Source organism: Sus scrofa, chromosome 1 (assembly GCF_054392235.1).
Source record: "Sus scrofa isolate SSC_HxYL_T2T_F1_AM1 chromosome 1, Sscrofa_HxYL_maternal_Yorkshire_Landrace_v2.0, whole genome shotgun sequence".
NCBI lineage: Eukaryota > Metazoa > Chordata > Mammalia > Artiodactyla > Suidae > Sus > Sus scrofa.
In genome coordinates this window covers 221,480,790-221,504,295 of record NC_139383.1, presented here as the reverse complement: position 1 = coordinate 221,504,295, position 23,506 = coordinate 221,480,790, and the positions used below count along the sequence as shown (strand labels likewise).

At 36.0% G+C, this 23,506-nt stretch overlaps 1 protein-coding gene across 1 annotated transcript in view; it reads right to left on the bottom strand.

Moving 5' to 3' along the window:
* The window catches only part of LOC102165580 (uncharacterized), a 1,236,614-nt gene that overhangs the window by 12,902 nt on the left and 1,200,206 nt on the right, over nt 1–23,506 (bottom strand). The window contains exon 4 of the transcript XR_014821689.1: nt 3,568–3,695. The gene's annotated coding sequence lies outside the window, so the exon portion shown is untranslated. The remainder of the gene's footprint in view (nt 1–3,567; nt 3,696–23,506) is intronic.

The following is a 23,506-nucleotide window of genomic DNA, read 5'->3' as shown; positions in this document are numbered from 1 at the left end:
TGATAAACATATAATAACTGGTGGGTATTACACATTGGTCCAGTACATGATCTTTAGTTATATTACCAATGTTATTTTCAATTTTAGAGTGAAATCTGCTCAATTTGTCCAAGGGACTGATGGATATCTCATACCTCTAGTTTTTCTTGGAACATACTGAACTCAGCTTCAGAGAAAAATAGCCTTACCTGGTGATGTAGATCCTTTAAAAATGATATCATTATGTATTTTTCTACACTGCTTCTTACCTGCACTCATCTCTCCCAATTCTATTTGACTTATACAAATTTCTCTCTCCAGTACCAAGCTACATCATTTATTACCACACCCTTATTAATATCTTCTAAAATTTAATAATATACTTCAAGGATGAATGACTTCTTCATGCAATTTGGCCTTGATTTTCACTAGTCTCTATTCCAGTCAAACTTCCAATCCCTTCTTTTGTCTCGATCCACATATTCTTAACCTCATATACTAATGTATGATATTGTATAATATTACACATATAATGCTGGGTTGAAAAGAAGGTCATGGTCAAAATGATGCATAGTATAATAGAAAAGAAATGAGTTAAACAGATTTAATTTGCATGTGAGTAATTTCTGAGAGTATTAACATATCCCATGAAGTTATGTGATAGAAATCAATTTCTCCGCCTGTGCTGTAGAGTGCTCAATGAGCCCCATATTCTTAATTGCTGATCGATTTTCAAGGACAAACCTACAATTCCTTCCTAAAAAAGAAAATTGAATTTGATGCTAAAAAGAAATGAGCTATTACACTATGAAAAAAGAAAAAAAACATAGAACCTTAAATGTATATTATTAACTGAAACAAGCCAACCTGAAAATACTACATACTGTATGATTCCAACTATGTGGCATTCTGGAAAAGGCAAAACTAAGTAAAAGTTAGTAAAATAAAATATCAAGTTGCCAGATCAGTTAGTAAAAGTAAAATGTCAGATTGCAAGAAGTTGGATGAATAAGCCAAACAGAATATATTTAGGGCAGTGAAAATACTCTGTATGATATATAATGTTGTATACATATCATAATACATTTGTCCAAACCCACAGAATGTATGACACTAAGAATGAATAGTAATGTAAACTATGAACTTTGATTGACTCTGATGTGTCAATGTAGGATCATCAATTGTTACAAATGTACCACTCTAGTGGGTGATGTTGATAAAGGGGAGGCATTGCATATGCAGGAGAGGACATACTTTCCTTTGAATTATATTATGAACCTAAAATTTCCTAGGATCCAATTTTTCCTCTCTGCGTGGCTTTTTTGGATTGAGTATATCCTCAGGGCTATCTCTTTGGTCACTGTGTTTGCTCATACCTGGAAGGCTTATTAGCATTTCTGCTCTCTTCCACTACCTCCTAAAAACAAGAGTCAACCTAAATCTTTCCCATGCCTAATTCTGGCTCCTAAAATTCTAACCAGGGATTAGAGTATTGATTCCTTCCATTTGTATAAAAGAGAAGTTTGTATACCATGAAGCTATATCTGAATTTTAGTGCAAAGTTTTTTTTAAATGACTTTGAGCAATATAATTTAATGATTTACTGTAATCATTTATGCATATATTCCAGCCATATTAGGCAGTGGAGACTAGCAAACAAAATAAACAAAGACCCTAAGTCACACTTTAGAAACAGATGCAGAAAATTAATATATTGGCTAGATAAGGTTTTATTTTTATTTTTTTATTTTTTATTTTTGTCTTTTTGCTATTTCTTGGGCCGCTCCTGGGGCATATGGAGGTTCCCAGGCTAGGGGTCAAATCGGAGCTGTAGCCACCGGCCTACACCAGAGCCACAGCAATGCGAGATCCGAGCCGCGTCTGCAACCTACACCACAGCTCACGGCAACGACGGATCGTTAACCCACTGAGCAAGCACAGGGACCAAACCCGCAACCTCATGGTTCCTAGTCGGATTCGTTAACCACTGCACCACGATGGGAACTCCCTAGATAAGGTTTTAAAAACATGAGATAAATAAACAATGTGATCTGAACTGAGGTGGAAAATAACTCATGAGAATTTAAAATACTGTGCAATATCTGAAGGAAAAAAAGCAGCCACCAATATAAATGGCATAGGGATGGATGTATGAGAGAGCTCTTTTGTGAAAGATATTTCTCCACTTGAGGAGAGAAAATAATGCCCATGTGATTTGATTTAGGGAGGACAGAGAAAGTTGGGAAAAAAGTGTTAGTCATGTATTATGTTAAAAAATGTGGAAAATTTGTAAGCTAGTGTCTGGCATAATCTTACTGATAATTTTAATCTATTACTCCTGTTACTGAAGTGAAAATGGGTTATAGAGATGAAACAATAAAGATGGAGATGGAAGAAAGATGAAAGAGGAGAACATATAAGGCATTAGATTAATTGATACAAGAAGAGATGCAAATCTAGACCTGGGTAATGTTAGATGAGAATTAGGCAAGAAAAGCGATTTGCTAAATATTTTGAACAATAGATAAAAAACAAGTTCTAGTTTATAGGTAAAAGAATCTTTTTTTTTTTTTTTTTTTTTTTTTTTTTTTGGTAGTTGTAAACTGAAGCCACTTACTGAACTGAAAATACCTGGAAAATACCTGGAAAGAAAAGTTTTGTGGGGCGGAGTAGTATGAGCATCAAAAGTTCCATTTTATATGCATTCAGATTTTAATGTTTATGATTAATTTTTGAAGCAATATCAGAGATTTGTTTAATATATATGTTCTGAAATTCAGAAGCAAATTTTAAAATTGATAATATAGGAGTTCCAATCATGGTGCAGTGGTTAACAAATCCAACTAGGAACCATGAGATCGTGGGTTCAATCCCTGGCCTTGCTCAGTGGATTAAGGAACTGGCATTGCCGTGAGCTGTAGTATAGGTCACAGACGTGGCTCAGATCCCACGTTGCTGTGGCTGTGGTGTAGGCCAGTGGCTACAGCTCTGATTAGACCCCTAGCCTGGGAACCTACATATGCTGCAAGTATAGCCCTGAAAAGACAAAAAGAAAAAAAAAAAGCCTAAAATTGATGATATAAAGTTAAAGACATAATATAAGTGGTGTTTAAGGTCATCAGATTGCAGTATTACCTGTGGCGATGATAAAAATAAGACCAGAGAGACAGACTCATGAATATGCTGTGAAAAAAATATATAATCTTTAATAGTTAAGTAAAAGTGAGCAATTTAGCAATGGAGCCAAGGAATATGCTGTTAAAGAGGTAGAAAGAGGAGAGCCGGGTTGCGAGGTACCTGCTCAGCTGTGGATGTGATGCAAGAAAGCCAAAAATAAAATAGTTATTGAAGAAGGCGGAGTAGAAGTAATGGAGCTCACCTTCTCTCATAAAAACAAAATTATAACCAACTGCTGAGCAATCTTCAACCAAAGAGACTGAAAACTATCAAAAAAGATATCCCACTCCAGAAGACAAAGAGAAGGCCACATCAAGATGGTAGAAGGGGCAATTACATGATATAAGAAACCACATACCCTCTGTTTGGGCAGCCCATAGACTGGAAAGTAACTGTATCACAGAGACTCACCTACAGGAGGGAGCATTCTAAGGTCCACGTCAGGTTCCCACACCTGGGGATCTGGATTTGGGAGAAGGAGCCCCTGGAGCAGTTGACATTGAAGGCCAGTGGGGCTTGTGCACAGGAGGTCCAAAGGTCTGTGGGAAACAGCGACGTCATTCTTGAAAGGTACACACAGGCTTTCATTTAGACTGGGTCCCAGGGAAAGCAGAGGCTACATAGGAATCTGGATCAGACCTGACTGCTGTTCTTGGAGGATCTCCTGGGAAAACAGGGGGTGGCTGTAGCTTGTTGTGGGGGAAGGATGTTGGAGGTAAAGGTCTCTGGAATAATCATCATCATGTTCTCTAGAGGTGGCTATTTTAGAAAAGTCTGGCTCCACCCATCAGGGCTGAGAAGCCCCAGACCAAACAATAAGCCAGATAGGATCACAGCCCCACCCATCAACAAACAGGCTGCCCAAAGAATGCCCAGGCACACAGCTGCCTTTAATATCACCCATAGACAAAGCCCCATCAACCAGAGGGATAAGAATAAGCTCCACCTACCAGGGAGAAGGCACCAGTCCCTCCCATCAGGAAGATTATAGCAAGCTGCCATACCACAAGGGCAGCAGGGGCATCAGAAGCAAGGGAGGCTACAACACTAATGTCTGCAAAAAGGGAACCACACTAAAAAGCTATACAAAATGAAAAAGCAGAGAAATATAACTCAGAGAAGGTAACAAGAAAAAACCCAAGAAAAATAGCTAAGTGATCTGGACATTATCAGCATCCATGAAAAAGACTTTAGACTGATGATAGTGAAGATGATTCAAGACATTGGAAATAAACTGGAAGCAAAGATTGATAAATTATATGAAACACTGAGCAAAGAAATATAATATTTAAAGCTTCAGCAAGCAGAGATGCAAAATACAATAACAAATAAAAAATTTATTAGCAGCAATCAACAACAGAATATAGAAGGCAGAACAACAAATAAGCGAGAAGGAAGACAGACTAGTAGAAATCACTGATGGGGAACACAAAAGAGAAGAAAGATTGAAAAGATGAAAACAGTCTAAGAGAACTCTGGGACAATGTTAAATGCACCAACATCCATATTATATGGGCACAAGAAGGAGAAGAGAGAGAGAAAAAGACAGAAAAAAATATTTGAAGAGATAATAGACAAAAATTTCCCTAACATGGGAAGGGAATCACTCACTCAAATCCAAGAAGCACAATGAGTACCATATAAAATAAACCCAAGGAGGAACAGCCCAAAGTCACATAGTCGTCAAACTGACCAAAATTAAAGACAAAGAGAAAATATTGAAAGCAGCTAGGGAAATGAAAGAAATAACATATAAGGGAACCTGATAAAGTTTCTTGGGAGATTTTTCAGCAGAAACTCTGTGGGCCAGAAGGGAGCGGCACAATATATTTAAAGTGAGGAAAAGAAAAAAAATTCAAACCAAGATTACTCTACACAGCAAGGCTCTCATTCATATTTGAAGGAGAAAACAAAAGCAATACAGACAACCAAAAAGTAAGAGAATTCAGCAACACTAAACCAGCTTTAAAACAAACACTAAAGGAACTTCTCTAGGCAGAAAAGAAAAGGCCACAACCAGAAACAAAAATACTACAAATGAAAAGGCTCACCAGTAAAGGCAGGAAATTATCCACACACAAATATGCTACCAAACTTAGAAACTGTGAGAAGAGGAGCGTACCAATGTGGGACACTGGAGATGCACTTTCAATTAAGAGACTAGCAACTTAAAACAATATTGTATGTGTGTGTATATATATATATATATATATATATAGAGAGAGAGAGAGAGAGAGAGAGAGAGAGAGACTCTGGTATCAAAACTCAGGGTAACTGCAAACCAAAAATCTACAATAGATACACATACAAATAAGAAAAAGCAAGTCAAATACAACACTAAATATTGTCATCAAACCACAAGCAGAGAGAACAAGAGAAGAAGGGAAGAAAAAAAAAAGCAACAAAAACAAATTCGAAACAGTTAATAAAATGACAATAAGAACACACACATCAATAACCACCTTAAAAGTAAATGGAGTAAATGACCCAATCAAAAGGCATATACTGGCTGAATGGATACAAAAACAAAACCCACATATATGCTGTCTTCAAGAGATCCACTTCAATTCTAAGGACACATACAAATGAAAATGAGAGGACTGAAGAAAATATTCCATGCAAATGTGAATCAAACAAAGCTGGAGTAGCAATACCCACATCAGACAAAATAGACTTTAAAATTAAAGAATATTATAAGAGAGAAATAGGGACATAACTTAATGATTAAAGGATAAATCCAAGAAGAAGAAGATATAACAATTGTAAATATATATGCACACAACATAGGATCACCTCAATATATAAGGCAACTGCTAACAACCTTAAAAGAAGAAATTTACAATAACACAATAATAGCAGGGGACTTTAACACCCCACTTACAGCAATGGACAGATCATTCAGACAGAAAATCAACAAGGAAACACAGGTTCTGAATGAAGCATTAGACCAGATGGACTTAATAGATATTTATAGAGCATTCCATCCAAAAGCAGCAGAACACATTCTTCTTCAAGTGCACACAAAACATGCTCTATGACTGATCATATTCGGGGCCACAAATCAAGACTCAGAAATTTTAATAAAATTGAAATCATATAAAGTATCTTTTCTGACCACACTATACTATTGGAAATGACCACCACCAACAACAACAACAAAAACTGCAAAAAAACAAAAATGCATGGAGACTAAATGACATGCTACTAAACAACCAATGGATCACCAAAGAAATAAAAGAGGAGGTTAAAAAATACCTAGAAGCAAATGACAACAAAAATACGACACTCCAAAACCTATGGGATGCAGCAAAAGCCTTTCTAAAAGGAAAGTTTATAGCAATACAAGCCTACTTCAGGAAACAAGAAGCTCAAATAAACAAGTTAACTTTACATCTAAAGCAGCTCCAGAGAGAAGACCACACAAGACATAAAGTTAGTAAAAGGGAAGAAATCATAAAGATCAAAGCAGAAATCCATGAAATAGAAATGAAGAAAACCATAGAAAAGATCAATGAAACAAAAAGCTGGTTCTTTGGAAAGATCGACAAAATTGATAAACCCTTAGCCAGACTTATCTAGCAAAAAAGAGAGAAGACTCAAATCAATAAAATTAGAGATGAAAAAGGAGAAGCAACAACGGACATCACAGAAATACAAAGGATCATAAGAGACTACTATGTGCAACTATACACCAATAAAATAGAAAACCTAGAAGAAATGGACAAATTCTTAGAAAAGTGCAATCTTCCAAGACTAAACCAAGATGACATAGAAAAGATGAATGGACCAATCACAAGAACTGAAACTGTAATTTAAAATCTTCCAACAAACAAAAGTCCAGGACCAGATGGCTTCACAGTTGAATTCTACCAAACATTTAGAGAAGAGCTAACACCTCTCCTTCTGAAACTATTCCAAAAAATTGCAGAGGAAGGGATACTCCTAAACTCATTTTATGAGGCCACTGTCAACCTGATACCAAAACCAGACAGAGATACCACAAAAAAAAAAAAAAGTTATGGGCGAATTTCACTGATGAACATAGATGCAAATATCCTCAACAAAATACTAGCAAACTGCATTCAACAATACATTAAAAGTCTTGTTCATCATGGTAAAGTGGGATTTATCCCAGGGATGCCAGGGTTCTTCAATATCCGCAAATCAATCAGTGTGATACACCACATTAACAAACTGATGAACAAAAACCATATGATCGTCTCAATAGATGCAGAAAAAGCCTTTGACAAAATCCAACACCCAATCTTTTTTTCTTTTTTTTCTCTTTTTGCCTTTTCTAGGAACGCTACAGTGGCATGTGGAAGTTCCCAGGCTAGGGGTCTAATCGGAGCTGTAGCCACTGGGCTACCTCAGAGCCACAGCAATGCAGGATCCAAGCTGCGTCTGCAACCTACATCACAGCTCAGGGCAACGCCAGAGCCTTAACACACTGAGCAAGGGCAGTGTGCCACGACAAGAACACCAACACCCATTTCTGATAAGAACCCTTCAGAAATTGGAGTTCCCGTTGTGATGCAGTGGTTAACGAATCCGACTAGGAACCATGAGGTTGCGGGTTCAATCCCTGGACTTGCTCAGTGGGTTAAGGATTTGGTATTGCCGTGAGTTGTGGTGTAGGTTGCAGACACAGCTCAGATCCCATATTGCTGTGGCTCTGGCAGAGGCCGACGGCTACAGTTCCGATTAGACCCCTAGCCTGGGAACATCCATATGCTGCGGGAGCGGCTCTAGAAAAGGCAAAAAGGAAAAAAAAAAAAAAAAGAAAAAAAGAAAACCCTTCAGAAATTGGGCATAGAGGAAACCTTCTTCAACATAATAAAGGCCATAAATGACAAACTCGGAACTAACGTCATTCTCAATGGCAAAAAGCTTAAAGTATTCCTGCTGAGATCAGGAACAAGACAAGGATGTCCTCTGTAACCACTGCTACTCAACATAGTTTTAGAAGTCCTAGGCACAGCAATAAGAAGAAAAATAAAAGAAATAAAAGGAATCCAAATTTGAAAGGAAGAAGTAAATCTATCACTATTTGCAGATGACATGATACTAAAGAAATCCTAAAGATGATACCAGAAATCTGTTAGAGCTCATCAATGAATTTGACAAAGCCGCAGGATACAAAATTTTTATAGAAATCACCTGCATTTCTATACACTAACAATGAAAAATCAGAAAGAGAAATTAGGGAAACGATCCCATTTACAATTGTATCAAAAAGAATAAAATACTTAGGAATAAACTTACCTAAAGAGACAAAAGAGCTGATGACAGAACTCAAAGATGACACAAACAGATGGAAAGATATACCATGCTCTTGGATCGGAAGAGTCAATATTATTAAAACGGCTATACTACCCAAGGCAATCTACAGATTTAATGCAATCCCTATCAAATTACCAATGATATTTTTTCACAGAACTAGAATAAAATATATTAAAGTTTGGAAGCACAAAAACCCAGAATATCCAAAGCCATCTTGAGAAAGAAAAATGGAGCTGGAGGAATCATACTCCCTGATTTCAGACTCTACTACAAAGTTACAGTCATCAAAACCATATGATACTGGCACAAAGACAGGAGTATAAATCAGGGGAATAAGATAGAAAGCCCAGAATTAAACCCATGCACCTACAGTCAATTAATCCATGACAAAGGAGGCAAAAATATACAATGGAGAAAACTCAGTCCCTTCAATAAGTGGTGCTGGGAAGACTGGAGAGCTACGTGCAAAATAATGAAATTAGAAGACTTCCTAACGCCATATGCAAAAAATAAACTCAAAATGGATTAAAGGCCAGATACTATAAAACTCTTAGAGGAAAACAGAGGCCAAACACTCTCTGACATAAGCCACAGCAAAATCTCCTCAGATCCACCTCCTAGAGTAACGACAATAAAAACAAAAATAAATGCTACTTAATGAAACTTAAAAGTTTCTGCACAGCAAAGGAAACCCTAAACAAAACAAAAAGACAACCCACAGATTGGGAGAAAATATTTGCAAATCAAGTGACTGAAAAGGGATTAATCTCTGAAATTTATAAACACCTCCTACCACTCAATACCAAAAAAAAAAAAAAAAAAAAAAAAAAAAAAAAAAAAAAAAAAAAAAAAAAAACACAAACACCCCCATCAAAAAATTGGCAGAAAACCTGAACAGACAATTCTCCAAAAAAGACATACAGATGGCAAAAAAACACATGAAAAGATCTTCATCACTAATTAATAGAGAAATGCAAATTAAATCCACTGAGATGTACTGCATTTTACTGGCCAATACAGCCATCATCAAAAAGTTTATAAACAATAAATGCTGGAGAGGGTGTGGAGAAAAAGGAACCCTATTACACCACTGGCAGGAATGTAAATTGGTGTGCCCACTGTGGAAAACAGTATGGAGATTCCTCAGAAAACTAAAAATAGAATTACCATTTGATCCAGCAATCCCACTCCTGGGCATCTATCCAGAGAAAACCATGACTTGAAAAGACACATGTACTCTAGTGTTCATTGCAGCACTATATACGATAGCCAAGACATGGAAACAACCTAAATGTCCAACAACAGAAGAATGGATAAGGAAGAAGTGGTACATATACACAATGGACTATTACTTAGCCATTAAAGGAAAAGAAATACCAGCATTTTTAGCAACATGGATGAACCTAGAAATTACCATGCTAGGTGAATTTAGTTAGACAGTGAGACACCAACATCATATGCTTTCATTTACATGTAGATTCTAAAAAAAAAGGACACAATGAACTTCTTCGCAGAACAGATACTGACTCAGAGACTTTGAAAAACTTATGGGTTCCAAAGGAGACAAGTTGGGTTTTGGGGGGATGGGCTGGAGGTTTGGGATGGAAATGCTATAAAATTGGGTCATGATGATTGTTGTACAACTATAAATGTAATAAAGTTCATTGATCAATAAAAATAGAAATAAAAAATAAGAAATAAATCTGTAATGCTATGGAAGGCAAAAGAAAAGAATGTTTCAAGAAGGAGGGAGTGAACAACAGTTAACTCTTCTTAATAATGTAGACAGATGAGAGCAAGAAAGGGCTACTATGTTTGGCAATAAAAAAATTGTTAGTCAATGGGAGAGAAGTATTAGCATAAAGAGGATTGAAGTCCCATTAGATATGATTAAAGAGAGAAAGAGAGTTACAGGGAAGCTGTGGCTGACTTCCTTCAACCTACAACACCAGCTCCAACTTCATCAGCATGCCATCTATCTCCTTCAAGTACACCTAGACTAGGGGTAATCATAAAAAAAGCATCAGAACAGTGACAAAGCAGCAGATATAGGAAGGATCTTGATTCTGATATATATTTCTGGCTATATGTAATATAATGGGATAAAAATGGTGACTTAAAAGAGAATAGACATTCTGAAGGTAAAATTATTAAGTTGTCTTGAGAAAACATAGAATTTGTTTCATGAAAATGAGATAAAAAATAATAACCTCATTTAAAATTATAATTGGAGGAGTTCCCATTGTGCCACAGCAGAAACAAAGCCAGCTAGTATGAGGTTGTGGGTTCAATCCCTGGCTTCACTTAGTGGGTTGGGGATCTGGCATTGCCATGAGCTGTGGTGTAGGTTGCAGATGCAGCTTGGATCCCATGTTCCTGTGGCTGTGGTGTAGGCTGCCAGCTGTAGTTCTGATTCAACCCTTAGCCTGGGAACATCCATATGCTGCATGTGTGACCCTAAAAAGCAAAAGATAAATAAAATACAATTATAATTGTGTCCTACTGTACAGCATGTGGAACCATGTGTGATTGGGTCACCTTGCTGTTCAACAGAAATTGAAGAAACATTGTAAATCAACTATACTCTAATAAAAATGAAATTGTAATAATTAAAAGCACAGATTCTAATACCAAAGTATCTGGATTTCAACATAAGTTTTACCAATTGTTGGTGGTGAAATTAAAATAAATCATATAACCTCTTTGTTCCACCATGCTCCCTATTGGTAAAATTGTGGATGAATTTATTAAACAATATTTTTCAAACCCTTACTCTATGCCAGTCACTGTTCTAGAGCTTGGGATACATTTGTGAACAAAACAGCAGAAATATATTGCTTTCATGGAGTTTTCATTTTAATGTGGCTCATGACAGAGTCCATGTCATAGATTTTCATTAGTACATGCAAAGCACAGAGATACGTGCTTGGTCTACACTAAATGTTCTGGAATATTAACTATTGTTTTGCCTGGGGTTAGAGTGGAAAAGTATTAGAGATGTACAAATGTTCAAAAGTCTTAATTTACTTTGTGAGTAGAAACAAGGAGGGAACAGAGTCTCCGTTGGCACAGTGGAAACGAATTCGACTAGGAACCATGAGGTTGTGGGTTCGAGCCCTGGCCTCGCGCAGTGGGTTAAGTGTTGTCATGAGTTGTGGTGTAGGTCACAGGTGCGCTCGAATCTGGTGCTGCTGTGGCTATGGTGTAGGCTGGCAGCTGTAGCTCCAACTGGACCCATAGCCTGGGAACCTCCACATGCCTTGGGTGCGGCCCTAAAAAGCAAAAAAAAGAAAAAGAAACAGGGAGGGAACAATTGATTTGTTTTTACGTAATAGGAGAGAAATAAATTTTGTTTGTTTATATGCACCAGAGGTGCACAATTAATGTTAATCATTCATGAAATAAAAAATAAAAAAACCTTCTAGGGAAGGACAAAAAAGAAGTAATATATATCAAATTAATCAAATCATAATTAATGATAATTAATTACTAAGTAATAAATAAAAAATAAAATAAATGATAAACATAAAAACAATAAAATGTTGTTCATCATTTGGTATATTAAACACAAGTAATGAAATTAAAGCACTAGAGAAAGTGTTAAGACTCTGTAAAATATATTTAAAAGAATAAAGGAAATTTTAAAATAATGAGTTAATTAAATAGCTTTTCCAGGCAAATGGAAATTAAAAAAAAAAAGGAGTAGCAATATTTGCATCAAACAAAGTAGTATTTAGATTTGATAATTATGAAAATAAAAATATAAAATGATATAATCAATAGATTAATGAATAGATAAATATATAAACTTGTATTCCTATGGACAGTTTGTTTGTTTATTAATTTTTCCATCTAGTTACCACACAAAAAGAAAATAGGAAAAAAATTTCAAATATACAAAATTTTGGAAAGCATATATATTTTTGGAAAGCATATTTTGGAAAATATACTAAATAAAACATTTAAAGTTGTACCTAGCATAATATCAAAGTGATATAATCTGATTAATTAGAATTTATTTCAGGAATGAATGGAAAATCAATATTAGGAACTCATTATATAATTAACTAAATCAACACAGTAAAAATTAATATATAATATAAAACCATAAAACTATTTTGAATCATATTCCTAGATAAGCACTATATCAAAAAAGTATATACAAATCGAAATAATGAATTAGCTAGGAAAAAATACATCAGAGCTTATGGATATATGAAATAAAAAAAGAAATTTGAGTCAGCAAAGCTCTTTAAATGTTCATTACAAAAGAGAAACTATTTAAAAATTTCTTACTTCACATATTTTCATAGATAAAGAATAATTTAAAGATAAAATGAGGAAATATTTAATAAAAATATAGTACATAAAAATAAAGTTGTATTTATTTTTAAGGCAAAATATTTTAAGTGAAGAAAAAACTATCACTAATAGATTAAGAAACAAAAAAGGCAGAAATAGATAAAATTAGAGGAAAGAGATGTAACCAATGTTAGAAAAGTTATTGAAATAATCATAAGAGAACACCACATGCTGTTCCATGGAAAATATTTAACATCTGAGATAAAACAGATGATTTCTTGGTAAAAAATAAATTATAAAGGAGGAGTTCCCATCGTGGTGCAACGGAAACAAATCCAACTAGGAACCATGAGGTTGTGGGTTCGATCCCTGACCTCGCTCAGTGGGTTAAAGATCCAGCGTTGCCCTGAGCTGTGGTATAAGTTGCAGACATGGCTCAGATCTGGCATTGCTGTGGCCCTGTGTAGGCTGGCAGTAACAGCTCAGATTGGGCCCCTAGCCTGGGAACCTTCATTTGCCTTGGGTGTGGCCCTAAAATGACAAAAGACAAAATATATATATGTATATAAAATATATGTTAGTGTATATATATATATTTGTGTATGTGTGTGTATACACACACACACACACACACACACACACTAATCCAGAGAAAAGAAAACTTGATAAGACCTACTATCATTGAAAATATTTGAAAAGTGAGTAAAGTTCTCTCTGAAGTACATCAGAATCCATATCACATCTTTCTTATTTGTTGGCAACTAAGATATTTGTTGTTGTAACTATTCATAACTGTGAAAGTACATAGCTTTCCCTTCACAAAGATCTGATAAGGATGATGTGAACAGAGAAAAACTACATTAATACATAAATGTTTTATATAAATGAAAACATTCTAAAAAAACATTTTCAAATAGAACCTGGCAAAATATCAAATTGATAACATCTGATTAATTAGAATTTATTTCAGGAATGAATGGACAATAAATATTAGGAATTCATTATAAAATTAAATTAATACAGTAAATAGAAAAATATACAGTCGATGTGTTCACCAGAAAGAGTGAAAGGGTGGGCTCTGCTTCTTCATTGGCTCATTTATACTCTGGCCTGGAGACCGCCATTAGCAGAGGCCAAGATAGAGACCTAGGTATGGCATAATCTTTGAAGATAGCTCCTCCTCCATCCTCTCACAAGGATAATCTACCTTCGAGGCTATTAGGAATAATTTCTTTCCCCTGTAAGATACCAGAGAGAAGCCTGGTTCTTTTGGATTATTCCTCACCCATTCCTCACCCTACAAACCCAACCATATACTCATTGGCTCTAAACATATTCCCCATTTGGCTCTATACATACTCTCTCCTAACATTTTCCCTAACACTTCCCTTATCAGAAGCCCTCCCTTTATCTTCAAACCTTTTTCTTATCTTTCTTTCCCATTTATGTTCTAACAGAAACCTACCACTTTTCTAAGAACAATGCTTCCTCTATAGCCTCATTCCTCCAGGGTTGACTGTTATATTTATATCCCTGGACCTCTAGGCTTGAAGTTGAGCATAGCATCCTTTTATTTCACATTGCTACTTTGAAATTCTGAATCCTTCTACCTACTTAAAAGCACAGATCTTTGTATATTAGACTGGATTGCACATTATTGCTCCTTATTGTAATAATATACAGAATTCCAAGTCTCTGTTTTTGAGTGTTTTAGCACCTAGCTCAGTTTAACTCTGTAACACTGCTCTTTCTTAGTTATGATTTTAACTTCCAAATATATGAACTTTGAATAAGCCCATGTGGCAAAGAGTGGGTAATTATTCATCAAAACTATTAATCCCTCCTTTTGACAGCTAGCCAGACAATATTATTAATCTCTTCCATGTGGCTACGTGGTTGAATTATGGCACATAGAATATTTTCTTCAAAACAGTGTTTCAAAAGCAGATATTATTTTATAGCTGGGAAAATACCTAACAAAATATTTTTGAAAGAGATGAATGAAAGGTGAGAATTTTGAGACAATGCTGATAATTACTTCTGGAGTCACAAAGGACTTGTACACATAGAAACAGATGTGAGGTCAAGGTAGAATTGTTCTGTTGATATTTTTTGTTTCCTTTTATGATTTTATTTTTTCCTTTTTGGTTTAGAAAGTAGGTTTTAGAACAGGTTTTTATGTGAATGGGAATGATCCTGTAGAGACAAAGAAACTGAAGGTCAGATGATAGCAAGTAATAGAGAGAAATACTGATACAGGGCTACTGATACAACTTGGTTTGTTGTTTGGTAATGGGAAAAGGAACAAATTCCCTCATATGGTTTTCACATTACTAGTGAAATATGAGGCTATGTCATCATGTTGACAGTTAGAAGAAGGTTTTTTTTTTTTTTGTCTTTATTCAGGCAGACTTTAATCTAGAAGATAGGATGGAGCTTGGAGGAGCTCCAAGGAGCTGTGCAAAATGAGACACTTTTATAGGCAGAAGATAATGGGAACAAAAAGGGAAAAAAGTAGCTGCATTATGGCAAGGTCATTTTGCTTTATGGAATAGCAGGGCAGATCATTGGGCAGATTACCTAACTTGTGCTGATCAGATGATTGCTGTTTGCTGCTTTGAGATCCCATTTCTGAAAGAGGCCAAAACTGTAACTAAGTCTTATTTTGATGATGTGAACTTCAACATAAGTGACTCCATTTTGGTCCTGTTGTCTTATTTTTAATAGGTTAGAACAATTTCCATTCCCATCAAATAAGCACAAAGGTATCCTTTGCTCCATCCAATTGCCAACACATTTTACCTCTTGTCTTTTCAATGATAGCCATGCTAAGAAGTGTGAGTTTTTTTTTTTTTTTTTTTTTATTATTTTCCCACTGTACAGCAAGGGGGTCAGGTCATCCTTAGATGTATACATTGCAGTTACAGTTTTTTCCCCCACCCTTTCTTCTGTTGCGACATGAGTATCTAGACATAGTTAGAAGTGTGAGATGATATCTTCTTATAGTTTTGATTGCATTTCCCTGATGACTAGTCATATTAAGCATCTTTTTATATTCCTTTATTACCATATGTGTGTCTCCTTGAAGATGTATTTATTCAGAATATATGCCCATTTGTTACTTGGACTGTTATTACTTTTGTTATTGTTACTGAGTTCTTTGCGTTCATTAAATATTTTGGATACTAATCACTTATAAGATGTATGATTTACAAATATTTTCTCCTATTCTCTAAGTTTTATTTTTTACCTTGTTATTTATTTTACTATACAGAAGCTTTTTAATGTGATGTAGTCCAATCAGTTGTTTACTTTTGCTTTCATTGCATTTGCTTTTGTTGTCATATTAAAAAGAAATTTTTGCCAAGACCAAGCCAAAGATTTTGACATTTTGAAGAGAAAAGATAAATAGGTTGAAATGAAAAGAGAAAATTAATTTAGTACAACAGACGTCTCAAAGAATGGGAATTTGAACTCACGAGGAAAATGATTTTGGACTACTGACAATGTTCGATATCCATTTGAGTGTTCAATATCCATTCTTTTGATCACGAGATTAAAAGTATGATATATCAGTCCATTGTTTTTATTTTCTTTTGCAATACTTAACTATTCAGCAGTAAGCCCAGTAAAATGAGTAGTTGATTCTAATCATCATTAGAAGTTTTGTTCAGGCCTGGAAGACAGACAAGAGAGAGGGACAAAAGTTATTGTGCTATCTTCAAGACCAATGAGTCAAAGCTAAGTAATAAAGAAAGGTAGGAGAGAAATAATAAAAATAGGAGACCAGGAGTTCCCATCATGGCTCAGCGGTTAACGAATCCGACTAGAACCCATGAGGATATGAGTTCGATCCCTGGCCTCTCTCAGTGGGTTAAGGATCTGGCATTGCTGTGACTGTGGTGTAGGCTGGCGGCTACAGCTCCAATTACACCCCTAGCCAGGGAACCTCCATATGCCATGGGTACAGCCCTAGAACAGACAAAAAGAACAACAACAACAAAAAAGAAACCATACTGTGAATGATCACATGAGGCTAAAAATTGTGCCAACTATTTCTAAAGTAAGTGAGCTGGAAGGAGAGACAATGATTGGAGAGGATGGAATTTTAGAAGCAGATTTTGAGATGGCATATTGGCTGGTAATGATAGGGTTTACAATATAAGCATGGGAATTGCTGCCTAAATATAATCAAGGAGAATTTTTCAAACTGAGAGTCCAATGAACTAGAAGGACAGGTTTTGCATGGTTTCTTCAAATGAGTTTTAAAAATGATCCAGCAATGCTTTCTAATAAAAATTGAGGAAACAATATTTATTAAACTCCAGGTAACATGTCTCTGCAAAATTTTTACCTATACAGTAGGTGACAAAGTAAGGATTTTCTAATATAAGAATATTGAGGGAATCAATTTATGTCTTTATAGGGATAGGGGAATTGTATATAAACACTTGATACTTACATTTGTGTTTTAGGATCTCACAGAAGGTTGAACTAATTAATATGTAATTTGAGTTTCTTATCTGGATGTTAGACTTAGGGATGATACACAGAATTCAAAGTTCCAAAGACCCAAGAAGACCCAAGTGATACTTCAGCCATATTATAAAATATAATAGTGTTTAAAATGACTATAGAATATTAATATGTGGGATCACATTATAGTATGGATTATTCTCTCCACAAAACATCTTGAAGTCCTAAGCCCCAGTACCTCTGAATGTGGCCTTATTTGGAAACATTTTTGCATATGTAATTACTTAAAATAAGGTCACATTGGAATAGGATGACACTTTAATCCAGTAAGACTGATGTCTTTTGAAGGATATAGACACATTTAAAGATGCTACGTGAAGACAGAGGAAGATAACAAGAGATTGAAATGATGTATCTACCAGCTAAAGAAGACCTGTTATTACCAGAAGCTGGAAAAGACAAAGAGGAATCTTTCCCTAGAGACTTCAGAGGAATTGTTGACTCTGAAAAACGTATAACATAAGAGTTATGGGTTTCAGTTTTGTATGGACGACTACTGAGGGCTATAGCCTGGAAACAGCCTCTCAGTAGCTCTGAGGGGACTGCTCCAAAGAGGTAGGGGAAGAAACAAGCATATATATGATTTTTGGCTAAGAAATAGGCACACTGAAGCACAAATCTCAGTAAAAGTTGACTGCTAGTCCCAAGGAACAAATATCTCAGTTAATGAGTTAGTGCTTTTCTACATATGGGAAAATGCAAGAATCTGGTTTATTACAATTCTTCCTGAGATATTTCTAAGGAGCTTGTTTTTCCAAAACATAAAACATCTCAATCTGTTTTTCATTCTGAATTCTTTTTAGGGTACACTCTTGATCAGTGAGAATTGTGGTTAATTATTTAATCCTTATAGAACTAGAAGGTGGGCAACATTCATTGTTTTTCAATAGTATGGCCTTCCTAACATTATGATTTCAAATTTCTGTCTAGAAAAGTAAGACAATATGTTTCTGTTATTTAAGCACCCAATGTGCGATATTTGTTACAGAAGCCGTAGGAAACTAATACAGATATGTGTACAGATTTAGGGATGTTCAGAAAGTGTTGGTTAGCCCCACCTCACCTTATAGATTTCATGCAGTTCCTTTCAATCCAAGACCACTTACAGTATGGGGGTCTGACTACAAATCTCCACTTGGCCAAGATGGCTCATGAATGGTGAAAGTGAAGCAACATTTTCTAGAGGTCAAAGCCTAGGGCTGGCCTCTTTTTGATGTAAATTTCTATAAATAAAAATTACTGAGGAAAAAAGGTTTTCTGAAACACTTTCTACCACACAGAAATTGGAAACGAATTTCTCTGACATCTCCTCTATTAAGTTTAACCGGTCTAACACATCTATCAGAAATCTGTTCCAATATATTTATTAGAAATGTATGTATTTCTGAACATTTTTCACAGTGCAGAACACAATGAACATTCCAATTCATTCATTGAAAGTGATTAAATAAACAATCGTGTAAAACTAATGCCTTATTCTGATTGCATCATTGGTCGGAATGTAAGAAAAGGAAAATTCCCCATGGAAGTTAGTATAATCTCAGTGGCTATGGAGTAATGGTTAATTTATTTTTGAAAAAAAAAAAAACAAAAAACAAAAAAAGTGCCTAAAATTCAAAGGAGATTTAAACCACTTTACTAAAGCTAGATAAATGTTTCTAAACACTAGCTAAATGTCAGAAAGTTCTAAACATCACATCATTTCTGCTGACAACAATGAAGTAACTAAGGCATTTTTATGCATTATTTCACAAGCCAGAAAAATTGATACTACTCAGCCATAAAAAAAGAACAAAATAATGCCATTTGCAGCAACATGGATGGAACTAGAGACTCATACTAAGGGAAGTGAGTCAGAAAGAGAAAGTCAAATACCATATGATGTCACTTATATCTGGAATCTAATATATGGCACAAATGAACCTTTCCACAGAAAAGAAACTCATGGACTTGGAGAACAGACTTGTGATTGCCAAGGGGGAGAAAGAGGGAGTGGGATGGATTGGGAGTTTAGGGTTAATAGCTGCAAACTATTGCATTTGGAGTGGCTAAGCAATGAGATCCTGCTGTATAGCACAGGGGACTATATCCTGCTGGAGGCCAGCTCCAAAAACCAGCTCTGGCAGCCAGGGTGTATACGTCCCGATAGGAGATGGAGAGCATTGGCATAAGAAATGGAGACAGCCTCTTTGTCCCTTCTTTCAGGGCGCTGGACTGCTCAAACTTTATTGGCGCAAGTGGTTAATTATATAGACAGTTTTTCACTACAGATTACATCTCAGTGTTAAAAGTACATTGGTTAACTATTAGGCTTTGTTTTTTGATCACATGGTACAGTAGCAATATGTCATGTTTTAAAATCTTTAGCCTAACTAGTGAGTACAATTCAAGGACAAACAGGCACAGCATATCATGTGGGAAAGAGTAGACCCAGCACAAACCATCTCATGGCCAGCCAATTCCCACAAGCTGAAGAAGTTACAAACACAAAAAATCTCGTCTTCAGACTAGTGTCTATCTTCAAAGTGTCCTTGGCAGAGAGACAGTGTGAGAAAATACAAATCAACGTAGCTAGCTACCACTAAATTTTCTAAAATCAAGGACAAAACTCACAGCTGGGTTTCTTTTGATCAAGAATAATATATTCTAGAGATTAAGCCCTTGTCAGTTGCATCATTTGAAACTATTTTCTCCCATTCTGTAAGCTGTCTTTTTGTTTTCTTTTGCGTTTCCTTTGCTGTGCAAAAGCTTTTCAGTTTGATGAGGTCCCATGGGTTTATTTTTGCTCTAATTTCTATTGCTTTGGGAGACTGACCTGAGAAAATATTCATGATGTTGATGTCAGAGAGTGTTTTGCCTATGTTTTCTGCTAGGAGTTTGATGGTGTCCTGTCGTATATTTAAGTCTTTCAGCCATTTGGAGTTTATTTTTGTGCATGGCGTGAGGGTGTGTTCTAGTTTCATTGCTTTGCATGCAGCTGTCCAGGTTTCCCAGCAATGCTTGCTGAATAGACTTTCTTTTTCCCGTTTTATGTTCTTGCCTCCCTTGTCAGAGATTAATTGACCATAGGTGTCAGGGTTTATTTCTGGGTTCTCTATTCTGTTCCATTGGTCTGTCTGTCTGTTTTGATACCAGTACCACACTGTTTTGATGACTGTGGCTTTGTAATATTTCTTGAAGTCTGGGAGAGTTATGCCTCCTGCTTGGTTTTTGTTTCTCAGGATTGCTTTGGCGATTCTGGGTCTTTTGTGGTTCCATATAAATGTTTGGATTGTGTGTTCTAGTTCTGTGAAAAATGTCCTGGGTAATTTGATAGGGATTGCATTGAATCTGTAGATTGCTTTGGGTAGTATGGCCATTTTTACAATATTGATTTTCCCAACCCAGGAACATGGACTATCTTTCCATTTCTTTACATCTTCTTTGATTTCTTTGATTAAAGTTTTATAGTTCTGGGCCTATAGGTCCTTTACCTCCTTGGTCAGGTGTATTCCGAGGTATTTGATTTTGTGAGGTGCCATTTTAAAAGGTATCGTATTTTTGTATTCCTTTTCTAATATTTCATTGCTGGTATACAGAAATGCAACTGACTTCTGAAGGTTAATCTTATATCCTGCTACTTTGCTGAATTTATGAATCAGTTCAGGTACTTCTGGGGTTGAGTCCTTAGGGTTTTCTATGTATAGTATCATGTCATCTGCGTACAGTGACAGTTTGATCTCTTCTCTTCCTATATGGATGCCTTTTATTTCTTTTGTTTGTCTAATTGCTGTGGCCAGGACTTCCAAAACTATGTTGAAGAGCAGTGGTGAGAGTAGGCATCCCTGTCTTGTTGCAGATTTGAGTGAGAAGGCTTTCAGTTTTTCCCCATTGAGTATTATATTCGCTGTGGGTTTATCATAAATGGCTTTGATTGTGTTCAGGAATGTTCCCTCTATACCCACTTTGGCGAGGGTCTTGATCATGAATGGATGTTGGATTTTGTCAAATGCTTTGTCTGCATCTATTGAGATGATCATATGATTTTTGACTTTTTTTTGTTAATGTGGTGTATGATGCTGATTGATTTGCGTATGTTGAACCATCCTTGTGAACCTGGGATGAACCCAACCTGGTCATGGTGTATGATTTTTTTGGTATGTTGTTGGATTCGGTTGGCTAAGATTTTGTTGAGAATTTTTGCATCTATATTCATCAATGATATTGGGCGATAGTTTTCTTTTTTGGTGGTATCTCTGTCTGGTTTTGGAATGAGGGTGATGGTGGCATCATAGAATGTCTTTGGGAGTATTCCTTCTTCTTCAACCTTTTGAAAGAGTTTAAGGAGGATGGGCACCAATTCCTCTTTATATGTTTGATAGAATTCATCTTTGAAGCCATCTGATCCTGGACCTTTATTTGTAGGGAGTGATTTTATGACCTCTTCAATTTCATTTCTAGTGATCGGTCTGTTCAGTTGGTCTGTTTCTACTTGATTCAGTTTTGGCAGGCTGTAAGATTCTAGAAAATTGTCCATTTCTTCCAGATTGTCAAACTTGTTGCCGTATAGTTGTTCATAGTATTCTCTTATGGTTTTTTGTATTTCTGCTGTATCCGTTGTGATTTCTCCTTTTTCATTTATAATTTTGGTTATCTTAATCTCTAGGATATATAAACAACTTATACAACCCAACAGCAAAAAAGCCAATCAATCAATGGAAAAATGGGCAAAAGACCTGAATAGACTGTTCTCCAAAGAAGATATACAGATGGCCAACAAACACATGAAAAAATGCTCAACATCGCTGATTATAAGAGAAATGAAAATCAAAACAACCATGAGATACCACCTCACACCAGTCAGAATGGCCATCATTAATAAATCCACAAATAACAAGTGCTGGAGGGGCTGTGGAGAAAAGGGAACCCTCCTGCACTCTTGGTGGGAATGTAAACTGGTACAGCCACTATGGAGAACAGTTTGGAGATACCTTAGAAATCTATACATAGAACTTCCATATGACCCCACAATCCTACTCTTGGGCATCTATCCGGACAAAACTCTACTTAAAAGAGGCACATGCACCCGCATGTTCATTGCAGCAGTATTCACAATAGCCAGGACATGGAAACAACCCAAGTGTACATCGACAGATGATTGGATTCGGAAGAGGTGGTATATATACACAATGGAATACTCCTCAGCCATAAAAAAGAACAAAATAATGCCATTTGCAGCAACATGGATGGAATTAGAGAATCTCATACTGAGTGAAATGAGCCAGAAAGACAGAGGCAAATACCATATGATATCACTTATAACTGGAATCTAATACCCAGCACAAATGAACATCTCCTTAGAAAAGAAAATCATGGACTTGGAGAAGAGACTTGTGGTTGCCTGATGGGAGGGGGAGGGAGTGGGAGGGATCGGGAGCTTGGGCTTATCAGACACAACTTAGAATAGATTTACAAGGAGATCCTGCTGAATAGCATTGAGAACTTTGTCTAGGTACTCATGTTGCAACAGAAGAAAGGGTGGGGGAAAAAATGTAATTGTAATGTATACATGTAAGGATAACCTGACCCCCTTGCTGTACAGTGGGAAAAAAAAAAAAAAAACAAATGGCCAAAAAAAAAAAAAAGAATAATATATGTCTGACTTCTATAGACCTCCTTAAAATCCTAACTCTAAAGTTTACTGTATAACTAGTTAGTAGATAAACACTATGTTTTTAAGTAAGTTGGATTTAAGTAGGGGAAAGTCCTTTAGAATGAAATTCTTATTATTTTATTATTGTAATTTTGTTAAATCACAAATCACTACAGGAAAATAAGAATGGGAAATAAGATTAATAAGCAAATAATCAGGAGAGACTGAGGAAAACCTTAATAGCAAGTGAATAACGGAAAATACTAAGTAATCCATGGAATAATCCCCACTCAGCAACACAAAATGGAAATTGCTTCCTGGAAAATTCAGTTCCTCACCAGGGTCAGCGGGCGAGCCTTATTATCTTCTGGGGCCTGTCTTTGGAATTTTGCTGTGCAGGCAGGCATCCCCTTGTTTAGGAACCTGCCCTCAGAAATGCCCTGTTCAGACAGGCCCCTTTTCCTGATTAGGAGCTTGTCCTCAGAATTGCACCATTCAGACAAGCTCCCTTCCTCGGCTCTTTGCATCTTCTCAGCTCCCCGCAATATCCAGTCACTTGTGATGAAACATGATGGAGAATAATGTGATAAAAAGAAT